The following is an 18,777-nucleotide window of genomic DNA, read 5'->3' as shown; positions in this document are numbered from 1 at the left end:
TCACGGCCATTGTTTGGCCAATGTGCTCTCTGTGAAAGCCTGAGAGAATGTTTTCTCTCCATGTGACTCTCCTTAGGCACACTCTACATCATTGATCTCTTTCATCTTTAGCCTCATAATCTCCTTGATCAGAAAATTTGGGACACTACCGAGGTACATGACGTTACAGTACAAGTTCTCATATGTCCTGAGTCTTAATTGACATTGGAAGGCTAGGGCAAAAATGTTGGCTTTCCTTGCAGCCCTCCTTTTTCTCTAATTTGGTCTGCAAACTTAGGTTGTTACCCATTCAGAAGACAAGCTTATTGTTGTTACCATACAACTTAGGCTGTTAAGCTTAACCTATCTGTATGAATATCAAACATCTTAGGCATTACATGGAACAGGTATTTTTCATCAAGTATTAATATGTTGAACTTTAAGTTCCTACAGAATATGATAAAAACATTTAAAATTAGAATATATTTTTAAAATAGACATAAAGAATTATATACTTTTTATGTTTACACGTAAGTCCAAAAAACTAACCATATACAACCTTGAAGCAGGACAGTCCCACAATATTTCTTTTCCTGTCTCATGCCTTCATTCACCACCCCCTTCTTTTTGAACAGTCATCTACCTGAGAGACAGCATAGCATGTGCTTATTTTTATGAGCTTCCCACTTAGAAATTCTCTTGCTGAATCTAAGTCGATTAGGTATATTTTATTTACAATTTTTTGCTTTCAGTTTCTTCTGTAAGTTCTTTTTCAATGTCTCCATGACCCATGGCTATAGGAGTATTTTCTATAATTTTTACGGATTTTGACTTTTCTGAAATTCTTCATAGAACTAGTTTCAAGGGATCAGCAAAGATACTTGATATTATCTCAATCTTACATTTGCTCAGGCTTATTGTGTCCCCTAATTTAAGAGGGACATCTCTAAGCAGGAGAATGTTTATTTGCATTTGGGAGACTTTTATATTCTGCTGGTATTAAATGGAATCTGTTGTATATGGCTATTAGATACAATTCATTAGAAGTCTTTTCAATTCTGATTTTTCTGGAATGATTTGTCCATTGTTTAAAATGGGGTAATGAAGTCCTCTACTTCTACTGTATTATAGTCTACCTTGACTCTCAGATTATTTTTATTTTATATATTTAGTTGTCCGGTTGTTAGGTGCTTAGTATTTCCAATTGTTATATGGTCACTTCATGAGCTGAAACCTTTACCATTACGTGATGACCTTTTTGTCATTTTTCAGTTTTGAATTAGATGTAGTTTGTCTAAAGTCAGTATCACTAACCTTGCTCTCTTTCATGCTTCATTAGCATGAAATGCTACTGGGATATCTTTTCTGCTCCATTGACTTTTAGTCTAGGTATGTCCCTGCAAGAGAGATTACTCTCTTCAAAAAAATAAGAAAAGTCATATTTTTGTATCTATTCAGCAGCTATTAATTTTAAAGAATTTAATTCAGTTGCATCAAAGATAATCATTAACATGTAAGGATATATTACTGTTATTTTGATAATTGTTTTGAAGACATTTTTGTTCTATTTTACTGTTTTCATTTGTAATTTCATTTTTTTCAGATGTGAATAATTTCTGTTTATGTTACATTCTTTTAAATTTTTTATGCTCTTAAAGAGAAAAGAGTATTAAAACAAAAATATTACAAAGCATGTAGAATTTCACTAAATAAAATAATATGAATTTCACAGTATGTGTTGTATTGCAGTGTTGTCTTCAAATTAGTTGTTCATGTTACCAGAATATGTTGTTCTTTTAAAAAAGAATTTTTTTTAGTTTACCACAAAATTTACATGAAATATCTACTATGAAAAGCAACCTATTTCAATGTGATAACAATTTAATTTTAATTTCACACAATTCTATACTTTTACCTTCATGTATATATTTCTTATTCTGATGTCAGATTTTATGGTTTTCTAACTTGAATTTAAGCAACATTCTTTTCTTGCCACAACTGTGATTCACCACTTCGTGCTTTAACCTTAATGATAGAAATAAAATTATTTTTTTACACTACTGTTGTAGACCTAGAATACTCCGAATAGGAATTTGTTTTATATACTATTGAGTTTTGGGCCTTTGTAGATTTCACGTTATTAGTGATCTTTTTTTCAGCTTAACTTTAGAAAATCCTGAAAAGCAGATCTACCATTGAATTTGTAACATTTATCGTAATAAATGAACCAATGCTTGCTGTAAGTTTTCTAATTAGCTGAGACCCTGCTTTTGTTCTGATAAAAAATATTTCCTTAACTTTTCTTTGTCTAGAGTCTCGTTCTGATTTCTGAAAGTGAGCTTTGCTACATAAAATATTTTTTCTTTGACGGTGTTTCCTTCTGCGCTTTGCATATGTCATCTAGACCTCTCCTGTGCTCCAAAATTCCACCCTTGAAGTTTGCACCATGCTGTGTCAGTGCTTCTCTGTGTGTGATGAGCTTCTCATGTCATCCTTTCAAAATTTTGTCTTTATTTTTCATAATTCAATTATGTGTCTTGGGTAACTGTATATTAGGTTGGACTTGGAGATTCTACATGTCTTTTACCCAGAACTTGATATAACCCTGGGAGAATGCAGTTTTGCAGCATTATTTAAATGTGGTTTATGGTCATTTTTTTTGTTCACTTATTCTTCTACGTCTTCTATTCTACACAGATTTGGTCACGTGATAGTGTGTCATAACTCCTGCAGGCTATCTTAATCATTTTCCATTCTTATTCATTACTCCTCTGATTGAATAATTTCAAATTTCACGTGTTCTAGCTCACTAATTCTTCTACTGCTTGATTCTGCACTGGAAGTTTCCACTAAGATTTTAACTTCAGTCACTACATTCTTGGTCTATAGAATCCCCATTCAGTTGTTTTCCTTTGTCTCTATTTGCTTGCCAAACTTTTCATTTTGCTCACATATTGCTTTCCAAATTTCATTTAATTTTCTCTGCATTATTATTCACTGAACCTCTTTCAGTAGGTGGTTCTGAATTTCTTTTCACTAATTTCATAATTTCCTGTTTTAGATGGTCAAATGTTGTTTGATTAGTTTGAGTATGTCATGAATACATAACTAATATAATTCCTGTGTCCTTGTATTGTAGTCTCTGTTTGTTGGGTATTTGTTTGGTTTTTGGTACTTGGAATCTAACTCATCTAAAAACCTTGTGTTTGCCATTGCAGTTGCAGAGCCAAAACAATATCCCTTTCTTTCTCTGCACTTAAAACATCCCCTTTTCTGTCCCTTCTAGGTCTTAGTTCTCTAAATGACCAGTGTACTGTATTCCTTCTGGAATACTAGCTAAGCTCTATGGCTTGACACAATGTTGCCTGAGTCCTGCAATAACTTCTTAATAGCATGATCACAGGACTGTATACTGGGCTGCAAAGTTAAGGATGGGAGTTCCTGGTTAAAGGTAGGACCTGAGACTCTATTCATTAGAAATGCATCAGTGAGGACTGCTTGTCAGAAAAGAACTATGAAGCAGGCATTAGACATCCTGATCAACAGGATCTGGTCTCAATACTTCCTTGAAGTCTGGAGGGATGAAAGTTTTCCTACTGAGTAGGATCACTGCATAAGCTTTTTGGGTGGGTAAAACTACTACTTCACAGTCAGGTCAAGTGTGTCTATCTGCATCTCTGCTTCTCTGAATTGGATAAAGTAGGTCTCTCTCTACGTGAGTGGTGTTTTCAGTTTTGACTCTGAGACTAGCCAGGTAGGGTTAGAAATGAAATTAAAATTTCACTGTTTTTGAAGGCAATCAGCTCAGTTTTGAAGACGGGCAATAAATTTGCTGTTATATCTGAGCAGGCACCTCAGAGAGCAGAAATCCAAAGAAGAACTGAAGTCCATGTGCTAGTTACTCTCACTTCTGCCTCCTAGGTTACAATTTGACTTTGGGTGCTCTATCTCTATTTTTTCTCCTTCTATTCCGTATGATATGATACTAAAATGGGCCTCATGAGATGTGTCTTTCAATACCAGCAAGGCTAGATGATATGCCTGGTTCTTTTATCTCAGAGCAGAGAGTGTGGGCCAAGAAAATATTCAGCTTTGTGTTATTCCTGTTTAAAAAAGGATGAGGTACAATGGTTTTGAAGGAGATTGTTCTTTGTATCCTTCTATTTTGCTTTTATTCAGTTCGCAGAATGTATGGATGTCTGAGGCTTGTTTCCATGTGTTGGCATTGTCAAAGCAACGTCATGGCCTCTAGATAATTGTTAGTTGAAGGAATCATGGGAAGAGTGGGATCTGAGGCTTCACATTCTGCCATCTAGTTGTTACTTCCTAGTATCGGTAATTGCTCTGAAAAGGGTATTTACTACACTTAACGCAGTGCAGTGGAATGTAAATGGTGCTTCAAGAATACTACAATGAATATCACATTTAGATTATCTTTATTTATAAAAAGTAACGTCAAAAGACACTAGAAAGCATGTTAATTTAACTTCAGTTCCTGTTCAGTGGGTACTAATAAAAATTACTAGCAAAAATAAAAGCAAGATGAAATGAATGATATTTAAATGACTTCTCATTAGACTAATAAGCTTCTGCTGTGTCTGTGTTCATGGTGAATCAAAAGAAAACAATGTATGCAATAAAACTTTGTGAATATATAACATTTCTCATTCCACTGACTGAAGAATTAAAAATCTGTGTTCACTACTGGCATTTTAGAACAGCTTCTGTGTGCAACTGAATGTGGCAAATTGTAACTTTATGACCACATATCATTAGAAAGAGTACTATTCCTGGAATTAGAGTGTTTATCTCCTTGGATCTTCCACTAATTAGCTATGACTTCAGGGAGTCATTTAATCTTCAGAACTCTATGTCATAGACCCACCCATGTTTATAAGTGCATATTTTTTATTTTTTTTGCTTTATTTTGTTTTGTTTTTGTTTTTAAATTCAGGATCTCGTACTTGCCAGACAGGCACTTGTGCTGCTGAGCTATATCCTTGGCCCACATGTGCATGTAGTTCTTATAGAAAAAATTACATGGTTAGATTTTCCCACTTGTCTTACATTATAATTATTGTTGCAAAGACTATAAAATGTTCATCAAAATCTGCATTTTCTTCTTTGGGATACATTAAATGGCATTTCTTGTGTCCCCAGCAGCTACATGTTACCACTGACTGAATTTTAAACACAATGGAATCTGATACGATATGTTTCTATGAAACTCTCTACCTTAGGGGCCGGGAGATAGCTCAGTAGAATAAGTGCTTGCCTGGCAAGTGCAAGGACCTGAGTTCAATCCCTGGTTCTGCCAATCAATCAATCAATCAATCAACCAATCAATCAATCCCTCTACCCTATGATTCCTTTGGATGGTAATGATCAAAATGCCTTGAAAATAACATTTTTTGAATGTATTTAATACAGGGTCTACAGGGTCTCACTACATAGATAAGACTCATAGTGATTCTCCTGTTTTCAGCCTCCCAAACACTAGGATTATAGGTATGCGTCACCACACCCAGTCTCAATTTCCATCTCAGAAAGCCCCTGGAGCAGGGCCTGAACAGCACACCCGGGATCGAACCCTATTTGTTGTGTCTGCCTAAACAGGTACTTTACTCTGCTGAGCTATCTGGCCGGCCCTGAAAATAACGTATTAATGACTGAGAAGATGGGTCACCTTGCCAAACTGTTTACCTACCTCAGACTACGAAAAATAATTATTATGATGTTAAATCACTAAAACTGTTCATATATACTAAATGTAGAGCACATTGTGTCACTAAGGGCCAAGAATGCCATTCACAGTGTCAGATAGTGAAGAATACTGAGTTATGTAATAGGATTTCAGAACTGTGAAAAATAATACCAGGTCTACTACAGATCAGAAATCCTACTGTTTTGTGGGTGGTATGATGGCATTATCATAGGAAAATAAACCAGTATCTGGATAAACTATCTATGACATTGAACTACCTCTTCCAGGCTAGGCCTTAGGAAATAAGCAAGAAGGTTAGACTCAGAAAAAAACTTAAGAGCTATGGAAGAAACTGAAAAACATACATGACTGTGTGTCCATATTTACATACAGTTTTCTATTCAATCTATATATGATATTTCTATTCTTCTACATTTTGTTGGCTCTTCATATTTACCAATGTACTAACTCTGAATTATAACTTGATTTGCATCAAGGAAGAGGTTTTTAACCATGTGTTTTCTTTTTACATCTTTCTTATAATACACTGTAAGATAGCTTCAGAGTTATATCTTGAAATAAAGTGTAAGTTTATATGCACGGAATAAAACTATTAGTACAACACAGCAAGGGAATTGGTCAACATAAACTGTTCTATAAATAGTAGAAAATCTTAAAACCTGTGATCATCATGTCACTATAATTTGGAGACCTACACACAAAATCTTACTCTGCTCTTGTATTCCTTTGCCTGAGGCAAGGACTGTAAAATATAAATAGTGATCTTCCATGTGCCTAAGTGATCACTGGAGAAGAACTGCGGATTACCATTGCAGGTAATGCATTGAAATACCTTGCAAAGACTTTGTTTGAAAGAATAAAATGAGAAAGAATCACTTTGGGGAAAGAAGGGTCACTGTTACACCATGTCAATCATTCAAGTATTACTTTGTATCCACCATTGACTGGCTCTTCTGGTAAAGCCAATAGGGTGGAACCATATGGTTTCTACTTTCATGGATATGATATGCTACTGGAAAATTGAGAATGAAAGATAAAACATCTTTCTAAATACTATCATGGGCATGTCCTGGTGACATGTTAGGATGTCCTAAATGATAAATACTATAATTTAGTTTTTACATATCCTGTAATTTTTTGGTATGTATCATGGAATATTAGTGACTTTGTATATGTTAGTTCATTCAGTCTTTCTCCGTCACACTATAGAGTAGATGTTATTACTATACACAATAGGAGAGTAAAATAAAGATCAAAGTCATATACAGTTTTCTAAACACCAAGAAGCTTCTATGTAGCACAGCTGGGGCTGATCCCAGGTCTCTTAATGCCAAAGCCCATGCTTATGGGGCAGGAATGCCAAACCAGTAGAGTTAGCCTCAGATATCATCATGAGAAGACTACAGGCTCAGCAGGGAAGAGTGCTGAGATTCATGTGTATCGTCTTGGATGAAGACAGACTTGGTGAATATGAGCACAAATATTAATGACAGGACTCTTAGATCAGTCATTATACTTGAGTCACTCATGCCACCACCATACAAATAAAATACAGGGGACGAGGAAGGAAAAAAGTTAGAATATGTGTTATGTGTAAAATGGATAGGATTAGATCAGGAAAGCTGAGTTTTGCCAAAATTCCATAATTACTTGAGTGTTGTCACTGTTTATAACAAAGTCTAATCTTTTTATAAACAAAGAATTTCTTTTTTTAACACAAAGAGTTTGTTAGTCACAGAGTTAACGGCAAATTTTACTGAAATGATAACAGACTACCCTGAAAATAAATATACATCTGTTTGTCTGTTCTAAATGGAAACACATTTTTTCCATAACCCACAAAACCAGGAAATAAAAGCATCTTTGTTGAAATGAAACAATTCCTTCCAAAGAAATTTCTACAGAAAATTTATATTTACAGTGCCATTTAAATGATTAATGTCTCGGATCAACACAAAATCCACATATCAATTTACTGTCTAAAGGAAGTCTGACCTTTGCAAGCAGAAGTGTGATGGAGCGAATGCGTGATAGGTCTATTCCAGGAGGTTAGCTACGGTTCCCTGCTTAGGGAGCTTAGGGGCTTCTAAGTCATACAAAGTCTGCTCAAAGTAAGAGAGCATACCACACACAGCCCCCTTACTTGTCTACTGTAAATTTTTAGTTTAGCATAATATCTGGCTTTGCGTCTCAGCACCTTTCCCTGAGGGACATAGGAAGCCATTTTTGTGTTTATCTACTTTTAACAGAAAAGGAAAGATGTATACATATATGCAAAAGTGTCAAATGAAGATTTACACCTACATTAGGCTCCCTGGAACTTTTTTTTTTTTTTGTAAATGACAATCTGAGCATTACAGAGACTATAATACACCCACATCACTCTAGGATTTTTTTAAAAGATGTTTCCTTTTAATTCTTCTCATTGAAGTAGCCCAAGTCAGTACAGTGAAACATGAAAATTCAGAATTGAAAGTTTTGGAGGAGGTCAAAAGTGAATCATCAGCTTACTCATACATGGATGATGAAGGTGATCCATTGTGGTAAAATACATGCTTTCATAACAGAAGAGGGTGTGGGTGGCTGATGACGATGGTGGTGACTTTGTCATGGGCTGTATGAGCCAAGATTCCTGTGACAGTGAAATGCAGCAACAACTGACTGATACAGACCCATAAAGGCAGACTGCCTTAATTCAGATGATAAAGAAAATAACAACATGTCTAGTTGAGTAGCCGAAATGTTGTCAAAATGGTCACACAGTGAAATGATCAAATGTTAGAACTAGGTCCAAAAATATAGTGAGGGTTTTGCCAGGCATAAAATGAACTGGAAAAAGTGTCAGCACTGACATTCAATGTTTGGACTTTGTAAAACATGAAATGCTATAAGATGCTGTGAAATACACAAGTAAAATGTTCAATTAAAAAGTTCTGTATGTACTAGTAGCCATATTCAAAAATATATTTATCATGACACCTGATAAGCTGAACTGAAAGCATTCATTGGTTGGCTAAACTTAGCTCAGATGTCTCATGATGACCACAAAAATGTAAAAGATTCAATATGGAAGGGCAATGGGTCAAAATGTGGCATAAAAATTTACAACACTGTGCATTGTATAAGACTTGCTCGACAATTTAGATATTTATCTCAGAACTCAGGATCAGTTCCTGAAAAGACTTCTTGCCCCAGTCTCCTAAGCTAATAGTTGACACTGAACCATTGGTTCACCAGTTTCCAATCAATGTTAGCTTTGCTAACAGAGCACAAGTTGACCAGCACAGGAACTATACCAAGGAACATAAGAGTAATTCTGAATGAAATGTTGCATTTCCAAAAAAGGACAGGAAAATAAATCATACATGTTATCAGTGTAAGTGATACTTGCATGTGGAACATGTAGTTTTCCTCTGTGAAGATTGCCTAGTGTGACAATTAAAGATTTTTTTCTGTGATAGACTTTCATTTGTGTTACATTGTACCTTGCATTCTATTTTGGATATTATCTCTTAGGTTTTGTATGCAAGCACAAAGCTGACATGAAAATGTTAATGTCTATTCTAAGAACTCATTAGATATCTGATATTTTACTTACTGACATCTCATTTTCTTATTATTTAGCTATAATAGTTGAAGTAAAGGTATTTTCTAGAGTGCTATTGGTCTTTTCATGATACTTTACATAAGAATTTATTTCTGATGTTATCTATTAGATTTTATAAGCAAGTAAACAGCTGATGTAAAAATGATGTTTACTTAAAAAGCACAAATCATTTTTCACTTACAATGATTTATTTTATTGATATTTTGTGTCCTGTTAACTACACAATGTCTAATATAAGAAGAACCTCCTGAAAGCAGCAAGATCAGCCATATATCAAGTATGTCCTACAAAAAGTTCAGAAAAGCAAAGAACTTGCGGTGATAATGGAGGGGATACACATGCATGGAACATGTTGTCACGTGTGAAAACTGCCTTAGGTGTGATAAAGATCTCTTTTTGCAGTGCTATTAGCATTTACATTGTACTTCATATATGAACATCTTTCTGTTGTGTTTTTATAGACTTTGTAACACCAAAACACCAGTCAACATTGAAATTTTTGATGCTTCATTTACACACATGAAATAAATACTAACAATGTAATATTTTTGTAATTTTTTTCCTATTAAGCACTCATTGTTTAGTATAATACAACTCATAAAATCCATAATAAGTCAACAGAAATATTCTAATGAATAAATACGGGGCATGAGCACACACACCCCTTTGGCAGGTGGACTGACCAGAAAGCTTGTCTCTCAGGACAGTTAGGCCAGGAGAACAGGAGCACACATGCACGTGGCAGTCAGTGTAATCAGGGTAACCAGCAAGGTACAAGGGTCTGAAGCAGCATCCAGGAGCCAGCAGCCAGGATCTGGAAGCTCCACTAGCAGAGGACCAGTCCCAGCTCCTACACCCATCAGCCAAGATCATCTCTGTACTCACCACTGTTCCCATCGCAAGCTTGACTGGAGCACACAACACATTTCTGAGATCTAACCTGGACACGATCACAGAACTATAATCACCAGAGATATTTTACTATTTTTTATTCTCCCTTGTTTGCTTGGTTCTCTCTTTCCTGTCTGGTCAGATGTCATCTTATTTTGTAATGCATTTTGTGGTTAATTTTGCTTTTCCTTATTTTTCCTACCCATTCTTTCTCTGGTCATATTTTATTTCTTCTTTTCATTTTCATTCTCATCTATCCTTTTTTTTTTCATTGTTTAGTTTTCTTTCTTTTGTATTTTCTTGTACTGATCTTTCTCTCTTTCCTTAACTGTTTCTTGAATTTAAATTTAAAAGTAAATAAGCACTATGTCTTCCCTTTCTGATTTCACGTTTGCATTCTATTTGATTCTTTCCATCCATGTACTTTACCAAAACTTGAGTGATCATCATTTGAGCTCCAGCCATGCCTCTACAATACTGGACCTCATTCTTCACTATCTCCTGTCCCTTACCAATCTTAACTCCCCTGAAGAAGGGTAACATCACCACACTAAAAGGAAAAATCACTATAAACAAGTGCATGGAACATGTTTGATTTGTTACATAAGTTTAGATTTTTCTTCTGTGGGCAGAGGTAGTAGGTTAATGGTTATCACAGTTTGTCAGTAGTTAAGGTGTACTTGAAATTACTGTTACTACTAACTATACTACTTTAGCCATTTTATGATCAGATTTTCTCCCCTGTATAATGAAGGCAATGTATGGGATCATAATCAGCACCATACACCAGTACCACGGGGTTAGGTGCTCAACCAAAGGTAATTTTGCATCCTTTAATAATTGGGAAGGTCAGTTCTTGGGATAGCTATAAAGATTCATCTGCCTTTAAAGGACATCCATGAAGAAAAGACATGTCCTAGCAAAGCCTCAATACAGGTGATAAGGGCTGGCCAAATAGCTTAGTGGATTAAAGCACCTGTTAGAAGGAGAAGGGGGCAGGGGTTCAATACCCAAGCCTGTCACGCTGGGCCCACCCCCGGGGCATACTGAGACAGCAACTGAGACTAGGCGTGGTGGTGCACGCCTGTAATCCCAGTTCTTGGGAGGCTATAAACAGGCAGAACACTATGAGTCTGATCTAGTAGTGATACCCTAAGTACCCTGTAGGCCCTTCCCTAAAATACAAAAAAAAAAAAAAAAAAAAAAAAAAGAAAGAAAACAAAATCAAATAAAAAAGAGAAAATATAAAACAAGAAAGAGAAGGAAAATGAAATCCAGGATCCCAATGTAAGCAGGACAATCCCAGAATACATGAGATAGATGAATTAGAGTTCAAACACTAGAACTTTTTGAAATGATACTGACAGAAGTTAAAAAGCAAAAAAAAAAAACTTGAACAGGCTATACAGAAATAACCTCTGATACAAACAATATGGAGCTCAAATTCAAGGATATTAGAGAAGATACAGATAAAAGAATAAATTACATTAGAAGAATGATGGAAACACAGAATTCCCAACATAGGAAACAATGAAATCTATGAAACAGACCCAAATACGAATCTGAGCTAGGAAAACTTCCACTGAAAGTATATGCAACAGACAGAATAAAGGAGAGGATAGACTCTCGGATATTGAGACTGAATTAAGCTAATGATTATGAAGAGAAAAAACCTTTAAAAATATGAAAAGAATGTGAAAAATCAATCCAACAACTATAAGATTAAGCACAAAAAGAATAACATATGATTGACTAGGGTCAATGAGAAAGCTGGCTACAACGCAAATGCCATAAAAAAAATCTTTGCAGAAATTGTGGCAGAAAACATCCAACACGTGCATAAAAAACCTGATATGCAAATAATTGAATCATACAGAGCTCCGTACAACCATGATTCAAATAAAAGTACTAAGACCTATAATAATCAAGATTTCACAAATGCAGCATGTAGAGCAGAATATTAACTTTACAGACTATAAATACGGTACCTGTAAATGAAAGTCCATCAGCATCACAAAAGACTTCTCAACACAAACTCTCAAGTCAAGAAGAGTACAGAGTGAAGTGTTTCAGGTCCTGAAAGAAAACACTTTTCAAAGCAGACTGACTTACCATGCAAGACTATATTTCAAAATTAATGGAGAAATAAGATAACTTCATAACAAAGAACAACTGAAGAAATTCATGACCACAAAAGCAAACCTACAAAAAGTGCTGAAACATACGAAGCAGAAATAAAAATGATTACAGTTCAGGGAACAGAATGAACCAACAGACCAGCGAAGCAATTAAATGGGAAAAAGCAGGAAAACATCATGACAAAGACAAGCTAATACATTCAGTTATGACCATCAATGCAAATGGCCTCAAACACTAATAGAAACAGAATAGAATTGATCAAGAATCAAGATCCAGGGCTGGGGAGATTGCTCTGTAACATAAGTACCTGCCTGGCAAGTGCAAGGACCTGAATTTGATCCCTGGTACCTCATGTCATTCTGGCCCTAGAGCCAGTCATGGGGTACATACCTGTAAACCCAGAAGCAGTGGGGAGGTTGAGACAGGAGGATCACTATAAGACTGAATTGCATAGGAAGAAAAAAATCAAGATCCAACAATATGCTGAATACAAAAAGCACATTTAACCTAAAAAGAAATTCACAGACTAAAAGTGAATATATTGAAAACAATCTTCTATTCAACAGGAACCCAGAAAAATAGGGACAGCTATTCTGCTTGCAGACAATGTCACCTTCACACCAAGAATGATAAAAACAGATAAAGAAAGTCATTCCTTGATTATTAGGGGAAAATATCAAGAAGAAGAGATAAAAATTACAAATATATATGCACAAAAAACAAAAGCACTCAACTGTACATGACAAATATAAAAAGACATGAGAAAACCAAATAAGCAATGACAAAATTGTAATGGGAGGCCTTAACAGTCCATTGTCACAAAAAATAGATCAACTAGATGAAAATTCAAAAAAAAAAATAACAGAATTGAGCCAAATCTATGAACAATTGGACCTAGTGGATATTTTCAGAGTGTTACACCCAGCATCATCAGAATGCACATTCTTCTCAGCTGGACATGGAGTGTATTTGAAAATAGAACAAATAATAGGGCCAGCCAAATAGCTCAGCAGATTGAAGCACATGCAAACAGGTGCAGGGGCCAGGGATTTGATCTCTGGGTCTTCTGTGCTGGCCCTGCCCCTGGGGCACACTGAGATGGCAATTGAGACTGGGCATGGCGGTGTGTGTCTATAATCCCAGCTCTTGGGAAGCTGTAAACAGACTGATCACTAGGAGTCTGATCTAATAATGAGACCCTGAACACCCTATAGACCCTTCCCTAAAATACAAAATAATAATAATAATAGGCCACAGAACATGCTTACATAAACACAAAGTAATTGAAATGGTACTGTGCTTATTATCTGATCAAAGTTCTAGGAAATTAGAAATTAATTACAAAAGAAGCAACAATAACAACAACCCTCCTTAAACACATGGAAATTAAATAACATCCCATAAACAACCAACCAGTGGTGAAATTAAAGAATATCTACAACTAAATGACAAGACAGTTATAACATATTAGAACTTACGGGATACAATAAAAGCAGTCTTAAAGAGAGAGATGTATCACACAGAATTCTTTCATCTAGAGTACAGAATGAACACATATAACTTAACGTTGCACCTCAAGCTTCTAGAAAAGAAGAGCAAGACATGCCCAAAGCCCAAAGAAGGGATGAAACTATAAAGATCAGAACAGAAATTACTGCAGTGAGGACTAAAAAAAGTAGTACAAAGAATTAATGAAGCTTAGAGTTGGTTCTTTGAAATGATAAATGGAGTTGACAAACTCTTAGGCAACCATATCACAAAAAGGAAATGAAAGACTCCAAGTCTTGCATTAAAGACTGAAAAGAGTTAAATAACATTTTCAGATCATGTGGACATTTAGGAAATCATTATCTACCTTAAAAATATTTGCTCTTATAGGATAGAAAGCACAGCAGCAATTGTCTGATTCTTAAATACATAGGAATAAACAAATATTAATCAAGATGATATAAAAATTCTCAATAAGCCAGTATCAGTTAATGAGACTGAAAATATTATTAAAAACTTATCAACAAAAAGACCAACTCTTCATGGATTCATAGCTAAATTCAACAAAAAATTTAGTGTAGGGCTGGTGAGATGGCTCAGTGGTCTAAAGCACCTACTTAGAACAAGCTTAGCAAAGCATCTGGACCGCGGTTCAATCCCCCAGCACCACATGCCAGCCAGCCCCGCCCCCTGGTGGGCTGAGCTGGCCACACATACACACACACACACACACACACACATAAATAAAATTTTTTTTAAAAAAAAGAAATTTAGTGTAGATTTATTGCCAATACACCTTAAACACCTTAATGAAACTGAAAGGGAAGCAATACTCTCTAACTCATTCCTGGAGGCAAGTATTGCCCCGATAGCAAAACCAGAGAGACCCACAAGCAAAAAAGAGAACTATAGGGTAATATCCCTAATGAAAACAGATGCAAAAACACTCAATAAGTTATTAGCAAACAGAATGCAGCAAATCATCAAGAAGATTATGCACTGTGATCAAGTGGGATTGTTTTCAGGATTGCAGGGATAATTCAGCATATTCAATCAATAAATATAACTTATCATAACAACAGAGCCAAGTGTGGGTGAGAGAGCTCAGCAGTCTAAAGTGCTTGCTTAGGCAAGCTTAGGCAACGCACAGGGACCGCAGAGCTAAAGCTGAAAATCACACACTGATCTCAACAGATCACCATCATCTCAATAGTTGCAGGAAAAGCTTTGCACAAAGTTGAACGCTAGTCACAGTAAAAACCCTACAGAAAATTGTAATAGATGGTCATTGCCTCAATCTGATAAATGCCAACTATGAAAAAGCAACAGCCAATATCAGACTAAATTCACAAAAACTGAAGGTTTTCAATCTAAACTCAAGAACAAGACAAGAATGTCCTCTATGACCAAACATTAGTACTGTTTTCTCTAGTTCTCTGAGGTACGCTAATGGATGTTAATTGAAACATTAGTGAAAATAAACAAGAAAGAGAAAAGGAATAAAGAATAAAAGGAACAAGGAAAAAGAAATGGAATAAAATTAATAAGGATAGGAAAGGAATATGTTAAATTAACATGATGCACAGATGACATGACACTACACAGAAGGCCCCAAAATATTTACCAGAGACGTTTAGATTTAATAACCAAATTCAGCTGTACAGCTGTATATGCAAAGCAAAACCTAAAGCCAATAGCAATCCTGTGCATATGGAACCAACTCACTGAGATACAAATTAAGAAACATCCTTCACAATATAGCAGCCAATAATGAAATACTTAGGAATCAAGCTAACAAAGGAAATAAACAATCTATACATTGAAAATTACAACACTCTGAAAACAATGAGATCAAACAGGACATCACGAAATGGAAAGATACCCCTGTTAATGGATAGAAAGGACAAACATAATGAAAACAGGCATACTTCTAAAATTGTTATACTGATGTAATGCAGTCCTGATCAAAATACCATTACCATACCTCAAAGTTCTAAGGAAAACATTCATAAAATTTATTTGAAACCAGAAAATACCTAGAATAGCAAAGGCAGTCCTGGGCAACAGAGCTTTGAAAGGCAGAAGGCATCCAAATCCCTGACTTGAAATTATATTACAAAGCTACTATGATAAAATCACCATAGTACTGGCATATAAACCTAAGGATGACAGAAACAGATTACAAAATGGAGGCACAACTACAAAAACACTGAAATATTTTATCCTTTTTTAAGAGAGTGCAAATTACAACTAAAACAGAAAAAATTACATGTGATACAGATTTTCATATAACCAATTAATAATAATTTCTTAGTTTTTGTCATAATACACAGTGTTGTTTTCCAACAACTTATTCATATATACACATAAAATTGGAAGAAGAAACAAAAGGAAATGTTTAAGAAATTAAGAATAAAAAAGTATGAACAATAAAAAGGAGACAAAACAAATTAAAGCATTAATTGCTTCTTTTAATAAACCAGCAGAAATGCACAGCACAGTTGTCAAAAACATCCTGCTTACATACATAGATACATCTCTTTCCCCTACTCACCAACTACTTTGTCTTTGAAAAAGGGATCAAACTTGTTAACTTTAAGAAAAAGAACCTCTTTAAAAAATGGTGCTGGAAAAACTGGTTTTCTACATGCCAAAGACTAAAACTGGACCTATGTTTATTACCATGCATTAAACCCATGTCAAAATGGATGCAAGTTCTAAATATTAAAACAGAAACACTAAATCTACTGGAAGAGAAAGAAGGCAGAAATCTTAAAAACATAGGTCTAGGCAGAAAGTTCATGAACAAAACCAAAACTGCAAGGAAATACTTCAAAAATTTACACCAGAGATTGCATCTTATTAAATGATTTTGCACATCAAAAGAAATCAGCAAATGAATGAAAAGATAACCCACAGTGATACATGTGCACTCATGTTTAGAGCAGCACAATTTGTCATAGCTAAATCTTGGAAAAAAACCAAATACCTATCAACTAAGAAATGAACAAGAAAAATATGGCATTTTTATACAATGGAGTAATACTTGCTATAAAGGATAAACTTGAGGCTCTTATAGATAAAGGGACTCAGTGTGATACCATACTCATAAGTGAAATAAATGAGACTCACATTTGTAAACATCATATATTTCCCTGGTGTGAAAAACTGAAATAATCGATAAGAACCAAAATGTGCAACAGAAACTGGGAAATTAGAGGAAATTGTTCAAAAAGAAAGAGGAACTGGGATAGGAAAAATCAGAAAGGACAGGAAAAGGACATGTACGTATATGATAGTCAATATAGTTACACTATTAATTTGTTAGGTCATTAAAAAGAAAGGTCTGTGCTTATATTGCTTGATCAATTTTTCACACTAGGTCTTTAATCTGAGTGACTCTTTTGAAGATAACAATAAATAAGGCATTCACCTTATTACTCTCTTACTACCTTAATGAAAATTCTGTATCTTGTTTTTACCACTTTTTTCTTTGTAACATAAAAAGAATAAAGAAAGATGTTTTGACACACAGCTATGCCACTTGATGAAAAAGGGTGTGTTAGGCTCTTGAAATAAAATATGAATTCTCACCTACCAAATTTACATTACTGTTATCATTTTGAATCTATACAGCCTATTCCTGGGGATAATAGTGTACAAAAAAAGCTGTAAATTTAATGAAGATGGCATTTTTCCCACTTCTTTGATTTTAGGATGGCTTTAAATATCTAAATTTTATGGGGCTGGAGAGATGGCTCAGTGGTCTAAAGCACCTACTTGGAACAAGCTTGGCAAAGCACAGGGACCGCGGTTCGATCCTCCAGCACCACATGCCAGCCAGCCGCGCCCCCTGGTGGGCTGAGCTGGCCACACACACACACACACACACACACTAAATAAATGTTAAAAAAATAAATTTTATGATATCACTTTTAATTAAATAAATACTAATCAATTCTGAGAGAAGTACAAAGCTAGTTATGTGTGCACTTACACATTTCTTAACGTAATATTGTTTCCATTGGCAAAATGGAATCCACTGATCATTTTCTCTTAAGGGTATCATAGATAGGATTATAATTTGAATGAGATAATTACTTATGATATTCTGTATTTGCAGCATACATAAATTTTAAGCACATTGCTTAGTATTAAACATAAAGTTTGGAGTTTGCTGTCAAAATTATGATAAATCTATTTAATCTTAGCCAAAGGGATAACTGATTCTGTTTGTCTATTACTGTCAGACATTTGTAATTTTCCTCCTCCAGGCGTGAGGTGGTTGTTTGTAAAGTGACAAGAGAGCCAGTAGAGAAACATGGATGTTTATCATCAACTGTGTTGGTGACTTGAGGATTCTACGGAAAACAAGTTAATATCTCATGTACTTCTGTATATTTGTTTATTGTGTGTAGGGCTGCCATAGGAAGGCAACTCCCATGGGGCCAAGGAGATGGCTCAGTGGAATAATCGCTCCCTGGCAAGCGCAAGGGCCTGAGTTCAATCCCCAGTTCTGCCAAAAATAAATAAATAAATAAATAAATAAATAAATAAATGAAAGCAACCCCACAAATATTTCTGAATAACAAACTATTCATTCTAGACTTCATTAAGAATTTTTCTATTAACTTCAAAACTTACAAATTCATGCCCTGTTTCCTTCAACCCCCTAATGATTCTGGAACTGTTAAGCAGGTTAAAAAATTCTCCAGAATGCATTTCTTAATATCTGATAAAATAAATTATAATTAAGTTAGACTATACATAGAAAAACATTTGGGACATATTTATCAATTAGTATTGATATTTCTTATAAAATATCATCTAATTTTGAAAAGAAAAATAAAGGTAGAGTTCTTAGCAGAAAAAAAAGGGGCCCTGCCCCTTAGCTCAGCTCTTTAAGTGGCTGCTTCAACAAAGCAGTCAAGCTGAGGTTGCTGTGGTT

Source organism: Octodon degus, unplaced genomic scaffold (assembly GCF_000260255.1).
Source record: "Octodon degus isolate 3935 unplaced genomic scaffold, OctDeg1.0 scaffold00099, whole genome shotgun sequence".
NCBI lineage: Eukaryota > Metazoa > Chordata > Mammalia > Rodentia > Octodontidae > Octodon > Octodon degus.
The sequence above is the reverse complement of the archived record's forward strand: the minus strand, read 5'-3'. Positions refer to the sequence as shown.